Here is a 23,233-nt window from a genome sequence, read left to right on the forward strand (position 1 = left end):
GAGTGAGGTTGTTGCAGGGGCACCCCCTAGAATGGCATGCAGCTCATCATTTCTGTGGGATCTCTGGGGCTCTGACATGGAGCGGCTGTGCTGTCTGGTTCTCTAGTACACTTGCCCCATATTCTAGGCAGGATTGACTCTATTTTTAGGCAAAACATAAAAAAGGGAATGATCCAGAGAGTCATTCCCATTTTTGTCCATGCACCCCCGGCCGACCTCAGTCAAGCCAGCCAGGAGCACCCATGACAGCAGCAGATGGTACAAAATGACTGATAACCGTCATCTCATTGCCAATTTACAATGGCAGATGGTGCAGTAGGGATGGTAACTGTCTCTGCTACCTTGCAAAGGCAAATGAATGCTGCTGCGCAACACTGCAGTACCGCGTCTGTCAGCAGCATCCAGTACACATACAGTGACAATGACAAGGCAAAATGGGCTCCATGGTTGCCATGCTATGGCATCTGCCAGGGCAATCCAGGGGAAAAGGGCGTGAAATGATTGTCTGCCATTGCTTTCACAGAGGAAGGATTGAGTGACAACATTTACCCAGAATCACCCGCAACACTGTTTTTGCATTGGGATCTCAACCCAGAATTTCAATGGGAGGGAGAGACTGCGGGAACTATGGGATAGCTATGGGATAGCTACCCACAGTGCAGCGCTTCTGAAATCGACGCTAGCCTCAGTACATGGACGCACACCGCCAAATTAATTGCTTAGTGTGGCCGCATGCACTTGACTTTATACAATCTGTTTTACAAAACCAGTTTATGTAAAATTGGAATAATCCCATAGAGTAGACATATGCTTAGGGAGCCATCATAGCTGTTATATCCTTGGGGGCAACAGCTTTAGGAAGAAATCACTGGAGACACAGAGAGCTGTAAACCTTGGAGCAGCCATTTATTGCTACACACAGAACTAACCAAGAGCCAGCCAAAGAGGCTGGGCTATCCCCTAATAATCTGACTCAGTTGCCATAGCAACACAAGATTCTATTACCACAACAACCAAATACACAACAGTAGCAACATAAGTGATGGTTGTCCTCTTGGATGATACACCAATGATTGAACTGGGAACCTCCAGAACTAAAAACCATGAACTGCTAAAGCACCCTAACTGGGAGCACTAACAATGCATATCCTCTGCGGTTAAGTACCGAAGGGGTGAGTCACACATTCACCAGTGAGTTACACAAGCACTCTTTTCCTTATGGCCCAGTCCTGGAGGTGTTGAGTATATCTGAGAGGTTCTGAGCACCCTCAATGCCCACTGACTTTTACAGAAGTTGAGAACACTTGGTATCTCTCAGAAGATCTCAGTACCAATAGAACTGGATCTCAGCCTCAACTGACCTGCTGAGTCCTTGATCCAGGAAAATCCTGAGCTTATCTCCCACTGAAGTTTATGAAAATAGAGGATGCTCAGTACCATGCAGGAGCACTATTCAGGATCAAGACCTAGATGCAGCCAGTAAAGGATGAAATGGTCACAATTATTTATGAACAAGTCCAACGATGATACTCTATCCAATCGAGGGCAGTGTCTGGGTTAAAAGATTAATGTAGCTTATCATAGCATTTGCTATCTCAGATGCTGGAGAAGCAGTTTCCATTCTAACCCCCCTTTTTCAGTTGCTCAAACAATTCTTTTTGAGTTGAAATTATGGTCTCAACCCAAAAGAGTTTTGTTTTTTTTAATTTGACCACCTTATCATTTGTTTCTAGATGTGAAAAATATACACATTTTCCATGTTCTGATTAATATTTGGGCTTGCACTTCTCAATAATGGCTAAAAATAGAACCTTCAGAGTTCACTAGATTTAAAATCTGTCTTAAGGAATGAAAAACAATGGAAGATTAAAGGCAAATAGCACCATATCTCTAAAGTTCTGAAAGTTTAAGAATGGAATGGTCTCTCATGCATGATAGAACAATTTCTGTTTGGTTTTTCACAGAGCCCTGAAGCTAAAGTGGTTAAGAACTCCAGTGCTCACTGAACCGCTTTACCTTTGAGGCACCTTTAACTGATTAAGACCTCTTGAATTAAGACTGTCTGAATTAAAGATGTCTTAGGAAATGCCTAGGATGCCTCTATAAGGACACACTGTTAAAGTGATTTAGCAGCTGTCAGTTGGCTCTAACGATATTGAACAGCACTGAGGTACTTCTAACGAATCCATGCTGAGGCACAAACAGAATTTTTTTCCCTTTTTTCCTCCTTTATTGTCTTACTTTCTAATATTTATATATTCCTTCTCCTTCACTCTTTTTTTCTTATTAAAACAAATAACTATATAAAATGCAAAAATTAACAGTAAAGCAAAATTAAAGATCAAAAGTCAACTACACATAAATAAGAGAATAAAAATTAGGAGGCTGATTCCGTTCTCACACTGGTGTCAATTTGGAGTAACCCCATGGAAATCAGTGAAGTTACACCAGTGTAGATGTGTGTAAATCAAAGGAGAATCTGGTTTAGTGTTTCTAAAGCAACATTAATTCAACCACATTGTATACAGGTAATATTCTTCATTCTTGTTTCCTTTGTAAAATCTATGCCTTTGTATTTTAAAGTTTATTGCCATAACTGTCATAAACAGATAGTAGAAGTTAATAGAACAGAAGTACTTTATATCTCTTTTGCCTGTAAAGAGTTAACAAGATCAGTAAGCCTGGCTGTCACCTGACTAGAGAACCAATCAGGGGATGTGGTAAACGTCTGTCCCAGATCTGGACCTGTGCGTACAAAATCTGGGTGCTTACTGTGAAACTCCCCCAAGCTTATACCCAGCTTGGATCTGATATCGCTGCCACCAGCCAAAGTTTTCCAGGGTTTCGGCCCCTTGGGTTCCCCAAACCTTTCCTTGGGGGACCCTTCCAAGACCCAGAACCCCTGGGTCTCCCTATCTCATCCCCAGCTCCCCCCACTTTTCCCTGGGTGAGTCTGGGCGATGCTATACTTAACTCCTTGAATACAACCAGAGAGGCAATCTAGCTTCCCCGAGGCTATGCATTCAAACCTAGCTTAGACTCACACAAGAGATTCACCCTCCCTGTCCATAGCCTTTTCCACCTGGACAAATATTAAAGTAATACACATATCTTTCTCTCCCTCCACCTCCTATCCTTCACATAAAATCTCTCCCCTCTTTCCTCACTATTAAAATACAACTCACCACAAAACTTATATAAATAAAAAAATCGACAATAATAGCATTAAAACTCAAAAGGAATTGGCTATAAGGGAAATAGAAAAACGTTGGATTAAAGAAGCCATAACAGGGTCCAGCAAATCAACCCATGTAAAAATAACAAATCAAAGCACATCACAACCGATCTTGTTCTTTGTACTCACACTATAGTACAATTTGAAAGAAGATGAGTAAAGAAAAGCTGTTACTCCACAGCGAAAAGACAAAAAAGTACCCGATTTCCAGTCCCTCCCAGACTTTAAAAAATCCAGTCTCGATTGGCTCCTCTTATGTGTTTTCCCCTTTGTCACCTTTACAAGTAAAAGAAAATTAACCTTACCTACTACTTATGCAGGACTTCAAAATCTTGAAGGAGAATTGTGTGTGTCTGTTAGAATTGTTTTTTTCTCTGGGTTCTGAGAGTGACAGATATGCAACCATTTCTCTCCAACTCTCCGATACAGGCTCTTATAAGTTTTTAAAATACTAAGTACTATAATAAGGCAATTGGCTTATGTTTGTTTTCTTTATTTGCAAATGTGCATTTGCTGGAAAGAGTTCAAATGTGCATTTGCTGGAAGGATTTTAATTACTTGTATACTTACGCTGGAGGGTATTGCCAGCTATAGCTGAAGAAACCCTGTATATTCCATCTTAAATTTACAAAGATAATTTTTACTCTTTTTCTCTCTTAATTAAAAGCTTTTCCTTGAGGTGAATTTTCCTCTCTGTCTGTGATTCAAGGATTTGAATCACAGTGAATCTTCCAGGGGTACCAGGGGGGAAGCCAGGAACAAATTGGAGAAAGGATTATTTCCTCGTATTAAACCAGGTCTGAGTCTGCGTTCCGGCAACGTTCTTGGTTCGAGGACAGATGTGTACCAGGCACTGGAATTCCTGGTTGGTGGCAGGGCTACAAGTACTAAGCTGGTAATTGAGCTTAGAGGAATTCATGCTGGTATCCCATCTTTTGGACGCTAAGGTTCAGAGTAGGGAATTATATCATGACAATAATACTGCAAACAAAACATGCTTTACTTTAATTCAGTGCTTAAGGATAAGAATGTGTGTAATTGCTGCAGTGTCAGGGTCCTATGTATTAAATATGCAATATACAGGCTGTGCAATGTGGTGGAATAATGTTGATTGCACCTAGTTTTTTAAAAAATTGGCCATAACTTCTTATCCTTAAAAATACATAATTATTTTTCATTTCATTGCTACATATATATGTTATGTAAAATTATGATAGCACATTTAAATGGAATCCATTTCGGAAATTAAACTACTCTCAGCAATGGTACTTCACCACATTGCACATACTGTTTATGTTTACATTTACATTTAGGCCAATATTAAGCAAAGCAATTAAGCCTATGCTTAACTTTAAGCTATAGTTAAATTAATTCCTATTCAGCAAAGTATCCACTTAAGAACTTCGGTAAACCAGGACCTTATGTATACGATTTTTGGACGCGGTGGGGGGGAATTATGTGCTTTGGGAGAACTTTTCCATGACTGATCTAATCAAAGGGTTATTTTGTTTTGTTTCAAGTTAGAGCAAAATATGTATAGTCATTTATGAAATATTGAATGCTGAATTAATTATACTTGTGCAGCATTTTAAGGTCCAGCACTGTATCATATGTAAAGCTGGCTGGAGAAGGACAATTCCATTATGTAAAGGATTGTGAAATTTCTGAATTTGACTTCATTTTGACTCATAATAAACCCCCAACATTTCAAAATCCTCCACAAAGGAAATTAAAAAAAAATTTTTTTTGGATCAATTACAACTTTTTTTATTTTTAAAATTTTATCTTATATATATAATATAATCCAAAATTTTAAAAATTGAAACAAAAACTACTTTCAAAACAAAAAATGTCAAAATGGGACATTTCTACATTACTGGGACTTTTTTCATGTTTTTTCTCCTAAACAAAATTTTGGCAAAATTGACATGATTTTGCAAAGCATTTTGATTTTGATGGCACGGTATTTACTGACAGACAATAGCTCTATCAACATTTTTTGAACAGCACTAGCATGGTATAAATCAACAATAAATTTTGCCCCAAATCTCTTATTTCTATGTGTGCATTTCATTTCTAATGAAGACAAAAGCTGTTAGTCTAGGCTATTTGTGCATAAAGGCAGAATAATTGGGCTCTAAGAGCCAAATTTTCAAAGATATTTAGTCCCCTAAAGATAGGCACCTAATGAGAGTTTCAAAAGTGCCAGGCACCTAACTGCTATTGAAATCAATGAGATTTAGGTGCCTGCCCTGCTTAGTCACCTAGTGGCATTTCAGAAGTGCCTATCTGAATCTTCAGGTATACCTAAACAGCTTTGAAAAGCTGTGCTAAACACATACCTAATTTTACCTGTGTGAGGTGTCTCATTGAAGTCATTGGACTGCTTGTGTGCTTAAATTAGGCATGTCTAAGTACTTTTGCTGATTTAGGGTTTAGGGACCCAATCCTGCAAGATGTTGAATACGTCACCTCCTACTGACTTCAGGTGGAGATAAGGGTGTTGAGCACTCAGCAGGATCAAGCTCCAAAAGCTTAAGGGTGATCTAGAAAAGGAAATAAACAGGATTGGTGCCATGTTTTGTTTCTTTAGGATGTATATGGAAGGTCTGAAAAGTTTGGGGATTTCTTAAAATACGTTTCAGCTTGATTTTTGTATTGTAAATTCAGGACTGGTCTAGGCTGGAAGATTCAATAAGGACTAGGGAACAGTGAATGGGTGATATCACAAGCGCCAAGGGAGTGAAAGTTGAGCAGGGAAGGGATTTTTGGTAAGATTGTTAAATTTCTTTTTTGTTTTCATTAAAACTTATGTTACCTGTGTGGCAATTAACATTTTGAATATATATCAGTTTTAAGTGGTAGAGTTTGACTGATCTTCCTTGACACCTCCCAGAGGGCCTTCAGCTAAACCAGGAAGACCAGATTTGGTGCTCCATATATTTCTAAAGGAAATAACCCAATAGTAAAATAATATGTAAAAGGAGGAGCACAGAAAATGTTCCCAGACTTTAAAATATACCGTAAAGAAGCAAATCACGGCACAATTTAAAAAGATAAAAAGTACAGGGCACCATTATTTAGCTCTTATTAAAATAGTTCTGTTAATTTGTGCACACAAATTGCACTTGGCTAAGATCTTTCAATGCTTTCGTTGAAGATATAGCCCTTAAGGTGTACTCCTGAGATTTGTATCAATTATCTTCTGCCACCTGAATGCACTTGCTAAATTTCACATTCCATGAGCATATGTCATACTAATGAATGTTCCACTGTTATATAAGTATTTTAAAGATTAAATACCCCCAGTAATACCATTTTGATTTTAGTTTGTATGTACTCATGCTGTATTTATTCCTGAGTTTGCAGTGAAAGCAAGGATTCATTACAAAAAAACAGTTTAGAAGCATTCCATTATCCTAATCCCAGGATGTCTGTCAATTGCAGAGGTGAAAGTAAGCTGGTAGGGAGGACCAGTAAGAAAAACAGACTGACTGAGGGAGGGAAAGAGAAGCCTGCTCCCTGCATAAGAATAGTTTAAACTCAGCTGTTCCCTGATGGTTCAGCCCCCAGGGCTAGGTTTCTGGCCTCCTTGTTAATTTCACTCACAGTAGCTGTGGGAAGGGGGTCCAGGGAAGGGTGTGTTTGACCATGGCAGGAGTTGTCCCTGTCTGCCCCAGGGATCTCTCCTACTAATATACACAACAAATACAAGCATTTGGCTGCACAGCTTTAAACCCTGAGCTAATAATTCTGTACTCTTCCCCGACGAGGGAATTAGCGCTGAAATCGACCCTGCTGGGTCAAATTTGGTGTAGGATGGATGTAATTGATCTCCAGGAGCTATCCCAGAGTGCTCCATTATGACCACTCTGGACAGCACTCTCAACTCAGATGCACTGCCAACGTAGACAGGAAAAGCCCCATGAACTCTTTAAGTTCATTTCCTGTTTGGCCAGCGTAGTGAGCTGATCAGCACAGGTGACCATGGAGTCCCAGAATCACAAAAGAGCTCCAGCATGGATCGAATGGGAGGTACTGCATCTGATTGCTGTATGAGGAGATGAGTCTGTGCTATCCATACTCCGTTCCAAAAGATGAAATGCTGGAATATTTGAAAAAATCTCCAAGGGCATGAAGGTTGGAGGTTATAACAGGGACCCACAACAGAGCCGCATGAAGCCTACCAAAGACCAGGGAGAGGCAAACGGCCTCTCTGGGTCAGAGTCCCAGACATGCTGCTTCTATGATGAGCTGCAGGCCATTCTAGGGGGTGCTTCTATAACTACCCCACCCCTGTGCTTCCCTCCTCCTCCACCCCTCTTGGGCTACTTTGGCAGTTATCCACCTATTTGTGTGACAAATTAATAAAGAATGTGTGAATTTGAAACAACAATGACTTTATTTTCTCTGCAAGTGGAGATCAAAGTAGGGAGGGGAGAGCAGTTGGCTTACAGGGAAGTAGAATGAACCAAGGAGAAACAAATAGAGTTTTCACACCATAGCCTGGCCAGTCATGAAACTGGTTTTCAAAGCTTCTCTGGTGCACAGCATGCCCTGCTGTGCTCTTCTAACTACCCTGGTGTCTGGCTGAGCATAATCAGTGACCAGGCGATTTACCTCAACTTCCCACCCCGTTACTCTCACAGATATTGTGGAGCACACAGCAAGCAGTAATAAAGATGGGAATGTTGGTTTCGCTGAGGTCTAACTGAGTCAGCAAACTGTGCTAGCGAGCTTTTGAACATCCAAAAGCACATTCTACTACCATTATGCACTTGCTCAGCCTATAGTTAAACTGCTCCTTATTACAGTTCAGGCTTCATGAGTCATGGAAACAAGGGGTAGCCTGGGGTAGGTGCGACTGTGCAGTGCTGCCGACTGGGAGAGCAGCCTGAGGCAGAAGCCTCCAGCTGGCATGATATTCCAGGCAGGACTGAATCTCTGTAAGACGAAACTTAAAGAAGAGAATGACCTGGAATCATTCCCATTTTTGTCCAGGTACCCCCGACCAACCTTACTGAGGCCGGCCAGGAGCACCCATGTCTGCCCAGGTGCCCCCGACCAACCTAACTGAGGTTGGCCAGGAGCACCCACAGGATGACTACGACAGCTAGCAATCATATTGTGCCATCTGCAAGGCAAGGCAAGGGGACACTGCTATGTAGCACTGCAGTACCACATCTGCCTGCAGCACCCAGGAGACATATGGTGACAGTGAGCTGAGCGAGCTCCATGCTTGCCGTGATATGTCATCTGCACAGGTAACCCAGGAAAAAAGGGAAGAAACGATTTTTTGTCGTTGCTTTCATGGAGGGAGGGAAGGAGGCCTGACGACATGTACCCAGAACCACCCGCAACACTGTGGATGCACTCCGCTGAGTTAATGTGCTTAGTGGGGACACACACAATCGACTGTATCAAATTGATTTCTAAAAAATTGACTTCTGTTAAATTGACTTAATTTTGTAGTGTAACCATACCTTCAGTCTTCCCTAGGTCCCCTACTGTTTCTCTTTCTTTTTCTCTTGGTAAGGCAGGAAACTTTTCTTCTGTTCAGTTTGACTCTTTCTGCATCCTATGCTTTAATGATAAGCTATTGGAACCTGGGCACTGGATAAGCCATTGGAACCTGGCAGCTATATTTATGAGTTTACTCCAAGAGTAAGGATGTCATCTTGAAATATTGACAGTGGCTTGGAAAACATTCTATAGCCATAGTATGATAACCAACAAACACTCTATAAACATGCTAGTAGCAAGCAGATTGGAAAACAGTTGTCATTAATTGCAGTTAGCAAGGTTCAAGGGCTATTGTAGACAAGGAATTAAATTATAATACTCTTATAAGTTTAGGTGAAATAGAATGGCTTATCTTCATCTTGGAGCTCTTTTTGTCTGGCACAACAAATCGTAATAATAAATGAGACACTGGTTAAGATGTTGATCACAATTACACCACAATCCATTTTGTTAGGCACATTTGTGAATAGTGTTCTGCAGGACAGATATCAGAAAACTGCAGAATTGAAAAAACAGATTGCCAGCTAATTATTAACAATACTTAACTATTCATTTCTGAGAGCTTCATTGTTTTCAGTACTGGACACAGAATTAAAAGTCTGATTTTAATAGGCCCTGTTATTTAACAATTATTTAACAATTTAACCAGTTTTCATCATCTACTTTTTCTTTTCTTCTCAAATGCCTTTGCACTTTCTTCCATGCTGTTTCTTGTGCTTGCAACACCTTTCCCATACTAACATGTAAAGCTATGAGTCCATCCTACATCAGATTCTTCCTTATCTCCACCCCCTCGCCCGCATCCGTGAGACTCATGATGAATACTACTAGCTGATACTGAATAAGCATGTGTATTGCTGGGATCAATGCTACTGATACACTGAATTATCTCAAAAAAACTTCTTTGCTACATCCAAATTTTGCACACAGCTAGTCCAAGCCAAAACATATTTGTATCACTATCATCCCATCCCCCATTTGCTTATTACAGCAATTATTGCATCTTGTATTACATTTAGATTATAAATTCTTCAGAGCAGGCATTGTCTTTTACTATATATTTATACAGTGCCTAGCACAATTGAATCTCAGCAAGGGCAAGACATCTAGGCACTACTGTAATACATATACACATTAATACTAATTATTTTAGGCAGAAGCATTTTATTTGAAATGTAATTGGTATCGGGCTTTGCATTCTGGATTTTCCAACAATGAGGTAAAAAAAGCCCATGTGTCTTACTGTCAATTACAGCAGGAGGATTATTAAACACTAAACCTGAGGGTGACAAGCACAAAGTAACTATGTGATTTCTTATTTATAAATTAGTGATGAAGTCTGTTTACAGAGATGCAATTGATAGGACTTCATTCTTGGAAAACATCTAGAAATTATTAAACATACTGTAATCATTTTAATCATTCTTATACATTTGTATTTTTTGCTGCTATGAAGTGTAGGTCAAATGAAGAACTGATTATTTCAGATTTAGTGAAACTGATCCCTGCCTTCCCATAATTGAGTGAATTTGGCCTTTGTAAATAAATTTCTAGAAAACCTTATCTAAATGCTGCCATCAATAATACAAGGTAGACAGCCAACAAGGGCTGGTTCTAGCTGTGTGAGATACTTGCAGATCCAGATAATTTTTGTTCCTTTTACTTTGTTCCAACAGCTCTCAATTGAAATGACTGATGCTTCCTGGGGACTGTATTTTTTCACAAATTTTAATGTGTGGTGTTTTAATTTAGGAGTATTTAAATGGACTATTAAAGAATAACTAATGTCTCATGGAAATAAAGAATTCTATATGGTACAGAAACAATTCCAGTCATAGAGCATAGTCTGTTTTTTATATATTTATTTTTATTTATTTGTTCTTATTTATTATCAAAGTATTTGCATGAAAACAGGGACCAAAAAGTAGAATTTTCAAAAGTGCTTGAGGGAATTAGTCCCACCCATTGAAAGGGGCTTTTGAAAATCTCAATACAGTAACTCCTCATTTAACGTTGTAGTTATGTTCCTGAAAAAATGCAACTTTAAGCGAAAGATGTTACGTAAATCAAATTTCCCCATAAGAATTAATGTAAATGAAGGGGTTAGGTTCCAGGGAATTTTTTTTCACCAGACAAAAGACTATATTTTATATATATATCATCACTGTGTACCACCATTAAACTGTTTGTTTAAAACTTTTTAAACAATATATATGTATTTATACACATTATACGTTTTAAACAAACAGTTTAATACTGGTACACAGTGATGATCATTGTGAAACTTGGTTGAGGTGGAGGAGTCAGAGGGTGGGATATTTCCCAGGGAATACCTTACTGCTAAATGATGAACTAGCAATTGGCTTAGCCCTCAAGAGTTAACTCTCACAGTCTACAAGGCAGCAGGAATGGAGGGAGAGGAGAGAGCATCACAGACAGACACAGAGACACACACTGTGTGTGTGAGAGAGAGATGAGCATTTCCCTTTTAAGTACACTGCCTTGTTAATTAGATCAGGTTGCTGAGACCACAGCTGCTGCTGCCAGCAAGCGCCCTCTGTCCTGAGCCCTGTAGTGTGTCCCCCCTGCTCTATGGAAGATGGGGTAAGCAGGGTGCAGGAGCAGGGGGGAGAGGGATACCCTGACATTAGCCCCTCTCTTCCTTTCTTTCCCCCTGCACAGCAAGCAGGAGTCTCGGGGAGCAGCTCCAAGGCAGATGGCAGGAGCAGCACATGGCAGTGGGGGGAGGGACAGCTGCAATTGTTAGCCTGCTGGGCAGCTGCTGCACAGGGAACTTAGGGGAGTGGGGAGCTGATAGGGGAATCTGATAGGGGAGCTGCTGGTCCACCCTGGTTCCAAGCCCCCACCAGCTAGCTGCAATGGGCTTCTCTTCCTGCAAGCAGGGGACAAAGCAGGCGGCTGCTAAACGACATTAGAAGGGAGCATTGCACAACTTTCAACGAGCATGTTCCCTAATTGATCAGCAATGTAACAACAAAACAACATTAACCAGGATGACTTTAAGTGAAGAGTTACTGTACTTCCAAAGTTGGGATCAGGATTTTTTTTTAAAATAGGAGCCTAAATTTAGGGTATGTCTACACTATGAAATTAGGTCAGTTTTATAGAGTCGATTTTTAGAAAGCGATTTTATACAGTTGATTGTGTGTGTCCCCACTAAGTGCATTAAGTCGGAGGAGTGCATCCTCAATACCATGGCTAGCATCGACTCATGGAGCGGTGCACTGTGGATAGCTATCCCACAGTCCCCGCAGTCTCCTCTGCCCATTGGAATTCTGGGTTAAGCTCCCAATGCCTGATGGGGCAAAAAAATTATTGTGGGTGGTTTGGGGTACATGTCGTCAGTATCCCGTCCCTAACTCCCTCCGTCTGTGAAAGCAGCAGCAGAGAATCATTTCACTCCTTTTTTCCTGGGTTACCCATAGCATGGCAAGCATGGAGCCTGCTCAGCTCACCGCTGCGGTTTTGCGCATTGTAAACATTTTGAGCAATATCCTGCAGTATATGCAGAACTGGGCTAAGAGATGCAGCATGAGGATGTTTGTGAGGGGGACATGTGCAGACTGATGGGACCGCATAGTGTTGCAGGTATGCGATGATTCCCAGTGGCTGCAAAACTTTCGCATGCATAAGGCCACTTTCCTAGAACTGTGTGAGTGGCTTTTCCCTGCCCTGAAGTGCAGGAATACCAAGATGAGAGCTGCCCTGACAGTTGAGAAGCAAGTGGTGATAGCCCTGTGGAAGCTTGCAAGACCTGACTACTACCGATCAGTTGGGAATCAATTTGGAGTGGGCAAATCTACTGTGGGGGCTGCTGTGATCCAAGTAGCCGAAGCAATCACTAACCTTCTGTATGTAAACCACAAGGGGTACTTCTCAATGGCCCTGCAAGCACTGGTAGATCACAAGGGATGTTTCACTGACATCAACGTGGGATGGAAGGGAAAGGTGCATGACGCTCGCATCTTTAGGAACTCTGGGCTCTTTGAACAGCTGCAAGAAGGGACTTACTTCCCAGACCAGAAAATTACTGTTGGGGAAGTTGAAATGCCTATAGTTATCCTTGGAGACCCAGCCTACCCCTTAATACCATGGCTCATGAAGCCGTACACAGGCAGCCTGGACAGTAATAAGGAGCAGTTCAGCTATAGGCTAAGCAAATGCAGAATGGTGGTAGAATGTGTCTTTGGATGTTTAAAAGCTCGCTAGCGCTGCTTGTTGGCTAGATTAGACCTCACCACAACCAATATTCCCATTGTTATTGCTTCTTGTTGTGTGTTCCATAATTATCTGTGAGAGTAAGGGGGACACGTTTATGGTGGGGTAGGAGGTTGAGGCAAATAGCCTGGCAGCCAATTTTGAGCAGCCAGACACCAGGGTGATTAGAAAAGAATAGCTCGGTGCGCTGCACATCAGAGAGGCTTTGAAAACCAGTTTCATGACTGGCCAGGCCACAGTGTGACAGTTGTGTGTGTTTCTCCTAGATGCAAACCCGCCCCCTTTGTTGATTTAAATTCCCTGTAAGTCAACCACCCTCCTCCCTTCGATCACAGTTGGCAAAGGAAATAAATTCACTATTGTTTTGAAACCATGCATTCTTTCTTTATTGATTAAAAAAAAGTGAGATAACTGACAAGGTAGCCTGGGTGGGGTGGGGGAGGAGGGAAGGACAGGTGCACATTGCTTTTTGTAGCTACACTACAAATCAAAACTTATTGAATGACAGCCTTCTGTTGCTTGAACCATCCTCTGGAGTGGAGTGGCTGGGTGCCCGGAGCCTCCATCCCCGTGTACTTGGGCGTTTGGGTGAGGAAGGTATGGAACTTGGTGAGGAGGGCAAGTGGTTATACAGTGGATGCAGTGGCAATCTGTGCTCTTTTTGCCTTTCCTGCAGCTGCACCAGACGCCTGAGCATATCCGTTTGCTCCTCCATTAACCTCAGCATCACCTCCTGCCTCTGCTCATTATGCTCACTGTACGATTTCCGACACTCTGTCACTGTATGCCTCCATGCATTCAGCTGTACCCTATCAGTGAGGGAGGCCTGCATGAGCTCTGAGAACATCTCATCGCGAGTGTGTTTTTTTTCACCTTCTAATCTGGGACGGAGGTGATAGGGGGAGTGTAGAAACATTTGCACCTGTGGGGGGGATGAAAATGGAGAGTAGATTTTAAGAAGATACATTTCTGCGAACAAAAGGGAGACTCTTTCACAGTGAATCAAGCAATTCACAGCAGATGGCACATGTGCTTTAGGTACAAGGTCGCATTTTGCCTTTTATACGGAGCACCTGTGGGTGTGGTGACACATCACACAAGGCTGGGCAACAGAATTCGGTTTCCAGGCAGCCATGGTAAGCCAAAAGGTACATGGGTTGGCTCCTTCTGCCTTCATAACATGGGAATGGTTTCAAACTGCAGCACCCTCCTTTCCCATAGCAAGCAATGCCAGTTGGATTGGATATTTAAAAGGAGGGGCTCTGGTTTTTGGGTGGATGTGCAGAACATCCTTCCCCTGACCCTACCACATGGTGATTCTCTGGGATGCTCCCTTCACCCCTCCCTTCACTGCATGGCTATTCTCAGGGATGATCTCTTTTAGCCAAATGCAAACAGCCCAGCATGAACAGGGTCCTTTTACTGTTCCCTTACAAAAATTCCCCTATTTCAACCAGATGACCATGAATGATATCACTCTCCTGAGGCTGCCCCGCGCCAGCTACCTGGAGGAGTTGCTGAGCCTGTCCTGTGCCAACTACCAGAAGGAGTTGCTGAGTCTACCCCTCACCAGCTATCCCGAGGAACCCGTGGTGCTGGACCCCCCCTGAGGACACCACCCCAACCCAGGTACCTCAAGAGGGGGAGTCTGGAAGTAGCCCGAGGGCAGCTGACCCTAGTCTTGCTTCAGCACTGCCAGAACCCGTGTTAGTATGTTGCAGCCAGGATCCTCACTGACACAGCAGCGGGTCTTCTGCAGCTGTTAGGGCCCTGGGCTGGGACGCACTGGAGTGGGAAGGTCTGCGTCCCCCCTGCCACCCAACTCATGAGGAGCAGGCCCCCCTCTCCATGGCCCTGTTGAACCTAGGGCCTGGGCTTGCCTTTATATACTGTTATTGCTCAGACCCTGCCTGAGGACCTGAGCGCCTGACTCACTATTGCCCCACCCTGACTTAGGGCATGGGCTTGCCCTTATACTATTTACTGATCAGCCCCTGCCTGAGAGCCTGACTCACCATTGCTCCGCCCTGACTTAGGGCTTGCGAGTATATACTGTTATTGCTCAGCCACTGCCTGAGGGCTTGAGCGCCTGACTCACCAGTGTCCTGCCCTGACCTAGGGCCTGGGCTTACTGTGTTATTTCTTCCTTCACAAAGGCCGCATAGGACAACTCCTGTGGCTGGACTAATTCCCCGCAAGACCTAGTCCCCAATTTAGTGTGGCAGTGTGGGTCCCCGCCACTCCAGAGGGAGACGAGCCCTGGCTAACCTCTCCACAGCTAGAATCATTAGAAACCCATGAAATTCAGAATTAAGATTAATTTTAAGAGACCCAAACATTTGAAAGTATGAAAATGTCTGTCGACACAGCCAGCTGGAATCTAGCTGCATTTGTTAAGCTCTTCTGATGCACTGGTGCTGTAGTCATTCCCACTTCCCTATTCACTTGTATACATGATAGCACATTGTCGACTCTTCTTACTATTCATGAAAACTTACAGTGCTCTGAGTTTTACAATCTAATTTTTAAAAAATGCTGAAAGCATCATAAACAGTATTTTGGGGAGGAAAAATGAGGTACCTGTAAGAAGATTGTGTGGTAATTTAGATTAGCTGTGAGCACAGTTGATGGTTCCAAATTGTTTAACATTTTTAAAATGCATTTTATAGATAAATAAATAAAGGCAGTTGTCCATGACAGCATCTACTCAGCATCAACTGGCAGATTTCTTAAAGAAATCTCAGAAGAAGTGGGTCTTAAGGAAGGCTTTGGGGGAAGAGGATAATAGCTTTATGATTTAGTTCAGGGATCAACTACTCTTTGAATGGGGGCTTGTATGGGGTTTGCCCAATTTAAGCCTTTTTTTACAGCTTCCAGAGACTTTTTTGACTCACTGGACTGAATATTCCTCCAAGAATCTCCTTGCCATCTTCATAGTTGCTTCCTTTTTTTATCAGGTGATTCTTTCTAAATTCAACTGCGATCAAACTTGGTGTCATTTTCAAAATTAGCAATAGAGATAGCAACAGAGTTGGTTGAAAATGTTCCTACAGAACAGTTTTCCATTAAAAAATGCTGATGAGATGCAACTAAAACATTCTGTAAGAATGTATTGATTCCATCAAAACTTTCAATGGAAACCAAGCAGAGAAGTGTGCCTGGCTCCCTGGGATACCAGTTCCCTCACAGCTTGCCTGCTGGACTGCTAGGGAGCTGTGACTTCCAGGGTTCCCAGGCAGCCACAGATCCTGGGGAGCATATTTTGTTTCGGAAACATCAAAACATTGCCAAAATAGAATTTGGACTTTTCTTCCTGATTTGGGATGAAAAAAATTCTGAAAACTCAAAAATTTTCACAGGATGGAAACTCCACTTCCCAGCCAGCTTTAGCTAGCAAACACATGGGAGGAAGAAGTAAACCAAAAAGTGACCTGCAGAGATGAGAACAGTGAGAAATGCAGGCAATCAGGGAAGATTCGGTACTAGTAAATTTAACATTCTTTATACACACAGATCCAAAATGGGGTTTTTTTTCCATGTTGGTATAACACTGTTCTAAATTACTTTTGCACTCTAATCAAGCACTCTAGTTGCCACAGGGAAATGTGGAATTAAGAGCTGGAACTTGAGAGTTGTGGTGATCCACAAGAATAAATCTGTTCTTATATTAGGTTGGCAATAATGAAAATGACTGAGAGAAATAAATCGTAGAGAATCTCCCTGAAGAATTCCTCTACTTAACACATACTTTACAATTCAACTTTATTTCGTATTGTATCTTTTACACAAGTGTAATTGTAAGCAGAGTCTGAATGAGCTCACCCCTGACATCTAGTGATGAGCTGTGGAAGAGGACTTCAGATCTCGTTTGCATGGGCAGACCCACCCTGCCTAGATGCTCAGCATGATGGGATTGCTTGCCCAAATCATCACTTTTGGCTGGTGTTGGACCCACAGTCTACTTGTTATTGGGGCAGGAATAATAAAGGGTTATCCTTTATTATCCTTGTTGTGTTAATCAAGGGAAGCAGAACTGTACTGGGCATATCCTGATTGAAGGACTTGCCCTCAACTAAACAGCACTCTTTAGGCAGGGGACATGGGTTCCAAAGCAAAATTGTCAAATTCATTTACGATAAGTTGATTTTGGCTGTTTTTTTTTAGTTCTTCATAATTTATAGTGGGTTGCAGGTTTTGGGGGGGAGGATCTTCCACTTTTTGTTTTTGTCTTCGTGCAGGCTATGGCTACACTTGCAGATGTAGTGCACTGGGAGTTAAACTAGCCCTTGGAAACAGCTTCAGGGAAAGCACTGTCATGTGTTTACACTGTCAGCTGCAAGCACAGTGGCATGGCCACATTAACAGCTCTTGCAATGCCACAGAGAGCAGTGCATTGTGATAGCTATCCCAGTGTGCAAGTGGCTGCAGCATACTTTTCTAATGGGGGGTGGAGTGTGACAGGGAGTGTGTTGTGTGAATATGGGAGAAGAGATGGTGTGTTTTGGGGGGCAGAGAGTGTGTCAGCATGCTGTTTTGTAAGTTCAGACAGCGGCAGAGGGAAACCCTAACATCAGCCCCCAATCCCCACCTCTCTCTCTCACACACACACAAAAATGCACAAATGCCTGCTTCTGCAGCATGAGCATTCCACAGTAATGGTTGGCTTTGTCCCTGAGCAGAAAAGCATGCCAGCTGTCAGAAATGGAGATTTGAAAGGAGATATCTGCATGCCTGCAGCTGAGTTCAAAACAATGACCAGAATGGCCCCTTGACTTCAAGAGATTATGGGACATTTCTGCAGGGCAATCACAGTGCAGTAATGCCACACTGACACCTCAGCATTTCAGGAGCAAGCTCTACGCTTCTCGTGGAGGTGGATTATCAGGAGTGCTCCAGGTGCGGAGTCCAGGTGATCTAAGTGCCTTGTCAGTGTGGACACCTCCGGAGTTAGGGCACCCGGGGCTGATTTAATGCACTCTAACTTCCAAGTGTAGCCAAGGCCCCAGTCTCTGCGGTGTCCATGCACACAGTTCTAGGGGGAGCTTCAAAAGCCTTAAAAAAACTTCCTTGGTTGGCCCCTGGGGCAGGGAGTCAGAATTGTGTTTATAAACAGGGTGATTAATGGGTGATTAAGATAAGAAAGAGCTATTAAGATGTTTCCTAAAGTTAAATGATCTGTTCCAACTCAAAGCTTGACGAACTGCAAAAAGTGAGTTGCCTAAATGAGAGAAAGTAATTGAAGATTTTTCTACGTTTCAATTGTTGGATTCAAGAGGTGGTAACAACGTTACTAATATCTTTCTTTGAGAAGATTTTTTAGACAAAGGAAATGCAGTAGATCTAATTTACCTGGATGTTAGTAAAGCATTTGATACAGTTCCAATGAGAAATTATTAGTTAAATTGGAGAAGATTGGGATTAATATGAGAACTGAAATGTGGATAAGGAACTGGTTGAAGGGGAGACTACAATGGGTCATACTGAAAAGCAAACTGTCAGGCAGGGGGAGCTTACTAGTGGAGTCTGGAGTTCCTCAGGGATCAGTCTTGAGACCAATCTTATTTAACATTGTTATTGCTGACCTTGGCACAAAAAAGTAGGAAATTTGTGAATGACACAAAGGTGGGAGGTATTGCCAATCTGGAAGAATGTCATACAAGAAAATCTGGATGACCATGTAAACTGGAGTAATAGAAATGAGATGATATTTAATAGTGCAAAATGGGAGATCATGCAGGGATTAACAACAAGAATTTTTGCTATAAACAGGATTTATCAGTTGGAAGTGACAGAGAAGAAGAGTAAGACCTGGGTGGGTGTGTTTGTTGATCACAGGAGGATGACTATGAGCCCTCAATGTGATGTGGCTGTGAAAAAGGCTAACTTGGTCCTGGGGTGCAGCTGCAGCATGAGGCAAGGTATTTCCAGTAGAGACAGGGAAGTGTTAGGATACAAGGCACTGGTGGTGAGACCTCATCTGGACTACTGTTTGTGTGCAATTCTGGTCTCCCATGCACAGGTGCTGACTCCATGCGTAGGTGCTCTGGGGCTCAGGTACCCACAGAAAAAAAATAGTGAGTGCTCAACACCCAGGATCCAGAGCTTGAGTGTGGAATGTGATGAGTTCTGTTTCTGTGCTGCTAACACACAGGGAGTTTATTTATAAACAGAGGCACAGTGATTAAGATAACAAAAAGCTTGTCATTAAATTAAATTAAGGATAGTTAGATGATCCTAAAAAGCATTCAGAGGCACTCCAGTTAAAAAATAAGAAACAAAGGGTAGGAATAAATGGTCAACATATTCATAAATGATCTGGAAAAAAAGGGGTTACCATGAGATGGCAAAGTTTGCAGATGATACAAAATTACTTAAGATAATTGCAAAACAGACTGCAAAGAATTACCAAAGCCCAGTAAGTAGAGATGGTGGGGACAGGTACTTGTACCTCGTGGTGTGAGCCCTGCCTAAGGGCCCCAGACACCATTTCACCATTACTCTTCCCACTGTGTAAAAACAGAGCTAATTTAGGGCTTGGCTACACTTACAGGTGTGCAGCGCTGGGAGTTACAGCTGTCTTCGTACAGCTGTGTAGAGAAAGCGCTGCATTGTGGCCATACTGACAGCTACCAGAGCTGCAGTGTGGCCACACTTGCAGCATTTGCAGCGGTGTTGGAAGTGGTGCATTATGGGCAGTTATCCCACAGAGCATCTTGTCCCATTTTGGCGCCATGGATTGTGGGAAGAGGGCAGAGGGTGCGGGTCATTCCGCTTCCCGTCCCAACGCCTCGTGATGCATCACTTCACATCCCAGCAATTCCTGTTTTTTCGTCCACGTTTGGCGCCATCTTGACTCTCTCAACGGTTTCTGTGCCGTGCGATTTCTGTGGGAAATGGTGCCCGAACTGCTGAGAAGTATGCTGATGAGTCTCGCCAGAACATCACGTTTGGCAGTTGAGCTATTCCTTATGATCCAAAGTGATGAGGAGTCCGACGATGATAACGAGTCGCCTGAGGCGTACGACACGAAATTGCTGCTGGCATTCACGGAAATGCTCAGCATCGTGGAACGCCGCTTTTGGGCTCGGGAAACAAGCACTGAGTGGTGGGATCACATCGTCATAGAAGTCTGGGATGACGAGCAGCGGCTGCAGAACTTTCAGATGAGAAAAGCCACTTTCATGGGACTGTGTTCTGAGCTCGCCCCCACTCTGCGGCGCAAGGACACGAGATTGAGAGCTGCCCTGCCAGTGGAGAAGTGGGTGGCTATTGCAATCTGGAAGCTGGCAACTCCAGACAGCTACCGATCGGTCGGGAACCAGTTTGGAGTGGGAAAGTTGACCGTTGGGATCATTTTGATGCAAGTTTGCAGGGCCATTAATTGCATCCTGCTAAGAAGAACCGTGACTCTGGGGAACGTGCAGGACACTGTGGATGGCTTTGCACAAATGGGTTTCCCTAACTGTGGAGGGGGATAGATGGGACGCATATTCCTATTCTGGCACCAGCCCACCTACCATCCGAGTACGTTAATCGGAAGGGGGTATTTCTCTATGGTTCTCCAGGTGCTTGTAGATCACCGTGGGCATTTCATTGACATTATCACAGGCTGGCCTGGAAAGGTGCATGATGCATGCATCTTTCATAACACTGGCCTGTTCAGGAAGATGCAGGCAGGGACTTTTTTCCCCAGACCAGAAGATCACAGTAGGGGACGCTGAAATGCCCATTGTGATCCTTGGAGACCCCGCTTACCATTAATGCCTTGCTCATGAAACCATATACAGGAAGCTTGACAGGAGCAAGACCAGTTCAACTACAGGCTGAGCCGGTGCCGAATGACTGTGGAGTGTGCTTTTGGCCGTTTAAAGGGCGCTGGCCATCTCTGTATGGGAAGCTAGACTTGGGGGAAAGCAGCATCCCCATGGTTTATATCCACGTGCTGTACCCTCCATAATATTTGTGAAGGGAAGGGTGAAAGATTCAGTCAGGCATGGACCTCTGAGATTCAATGCTTGGAGGCTGAATTTGCACAGCCAGAGAGCAGGGTTACTAGAGAGGCCCAGCACAGGGCTGCAAGGATTAGGATACCTTGAGAGAGGAATTTGAGGCTGAAAACCAACAGTAATGTTTGGTGCCTTGCACGGGAGTGAAGTGCAGTGGTTACAATGTTAGTAGGAATCTGTGAATTCCTAAGCTGATTTGCAGTGCTGTTTCTTTCCTGGCCTAAGGTATCTTTGACTTTCTGCAATAAAAAGACTTTTCAAAGCCAAGAATTTATTTGTTGAAAAGAAAATAACTTTCTTGACAGACACACAACATTTTGGGAACTAAAAGGGCAGGGGGTGGTGGGGAACTGTACAGTCACAGGTTTGAATATGTCCTGTCTGGAGTGCTGTGCAATGACTGCTGCACTTCAGGATGCTTATACTGCATGGTGATGGGGGTTGAGTGCAGAGGGTAAGGGTCGTATCTCAGGGCTGGTTGGTGAACATACAGGTGTTGGAGACAGCTGGTGGTGGTGGTAAGAACCTGGATGCTGGGGAAGGCGGTTTAGAGCTGACATTGGGGCACAAGTGAAAGAGCTTTGGCACGGGAGAGGGGGGGCGGCACAGTAGTGCTCTGCCTGAATGTCTACGAGCGCCTGGATAGAGTCCACTTGGCGCGCCAGGATGCTAATCAGCTGCTTTGTGCTTTTCTATCTGGCCGCTGCATTTCTCTGGCGGATCCTGCTTTGCTTTTCCCTCCAGTCCTGCAGTTTTTGATTCTCTCTGGCAGAATGATCCATAATTGCTTGCAGCAGGTTGTCTTTGCTTTTTCACGGCTTCTTCCAGAGGTTTTGGAGTCTCTCAGCTGTTGATAATATGGGCATCCGAGAAGACAAGGTTGCTTGTAGAAGGGCAGAAAAGGCAACAATTAACAGAGGCAGCATTGTTTATATCTCAGACAGTTATTCCCACACAGTGAAGGAGTTTACAGTCTTCACAATAGCATAATTTTCCCATGCAAAAGAGAGCACACATAACCCACAGGAGCCCCAAAATGGTGAGTAAGGGGGACTGATTGCTTCTGGGCTGTACTGGGGTTTCTGTGCATTGGGGAAAGCAAACAGCTGCAGGGGGCACCTACACTAAACAGTCTCCCAATATTTTCCACAGGAGTTGATCCTGCAAGATATCTCACTGCTGCGGGTCACCTGGGAAGAGCGGGAGGGTCATCTACAGCAATGTGGATTCCACCCTGGCCCTTCTGCAGCTTGCCTGTGTGCAGCAATAGTCTCCCCACCCCTCGCGGCACAGTGGTGTGGACGCGTTAGCCTGACTGGGACAAGAAACACAGTGGCTCTCCCAATAAACTTGCGCACGCGCATTGCCCACTCTATGGCTGACACTTTTGAAGAGATTACAGAGGCTGATTACCGCGATGTGATAGACCACATCAATGGGCTATTCCACATCTAGGCATGCATGCATGCATCCCTAACCTTCCCTCCTCTCCCGAAACATTTTCATCCTAAAAATAAAAGCCGCTTACCAGGAACCTGCTCCTCTGTTTGTCCTCCACCAAGTACCGGCTGCTGCGACTGGCTAACTTCCTCCTGGCTTGAGAAGAGCTCCTGGCTGCATGCCTCCAGGGACTCTCGGATGTCTCCCCACGCCCCAGTACCTCACTCTTGGTTTCCTCCTCCCCCTCCACCTCCCCCCCCCACTCTGAAGTGTCCATGGTGGTCCTCAGAGTGGAGGTGGGGTCACCCCCAACTATCGCGTCCAGCTCTTTGTAAAAACAGCAAGTTGTGGGGGCAGCACCAGAGCGGCGGTTTCCCTCACAGGCTTTGCAATAGGCACTCCGCAGCTCCTTCACTTTGACCCTGCACTGCAGCGCGTCCCGGTCATGGCCCCTTTCCATCATACTCCTTGATATCTGCCCATAGGTATCATAATTCCTACAGTTGGAGCGCAGCTGGGACTGCACAGCTTCCTCCCCCCAAACACTGATGAGATCCAGCAACTCGCCATTGCTCCAAACTGGGGCTCGTTTGGCGCGCGGAGGCATGGTCACCTGGAAAGATTCACTGATTGTACTCCACACCTGGCTGAGCAAACAGGAAGGGGATTTTTAAAATTCCGGGGGCATTTAAAGGGCGGGGTCACCTGAGGCCAGGGCAGTAGAGTTCAAACTGATGAGCAGAGTGACTGAACAGGCATTCTGGGATACATCCAAATACCTCTGGAGGCC

General features: G+C 43.7%; 1 long non-coding RNA gene across 1 annotated transcript in view; it reads right to left on the reverse strand.

The window, feature by feature from the left end:
- LOC142047876 (uncharacterized) overlaps positions 1-22,672 on the reverse strand; it is a 90,448-nt gene extending 67,776 nt beyond the window's left edge. The window contains exon 1 of the long non-coding RNA XR_012657177.1: positions 22,532-22,672. This is a non-coding gene — a long non-coding RNA (uncharacterized LOC142047876). The remainder of the gene's footprint in view (positions 1-22,531) is intronic.
- Between the last annotated feature and the right edge of the window lie 561 nt (positions 22,673-23,233).

Source organism: Chelonoidis abingdonii, chromosome 1 (assembly GCF_003597395.2).
Source record: "Chelonoidis abingdonii isolate Lonesome George chromosome 1, CheloAbing_2.0, whole genome shotgun sequence".
Lineage (NCBI taxonomy): Eukaryota > Metazoa > Chordata > Testudines > Testudinidae > Chelonoidis > Chelonoidis abingdonii.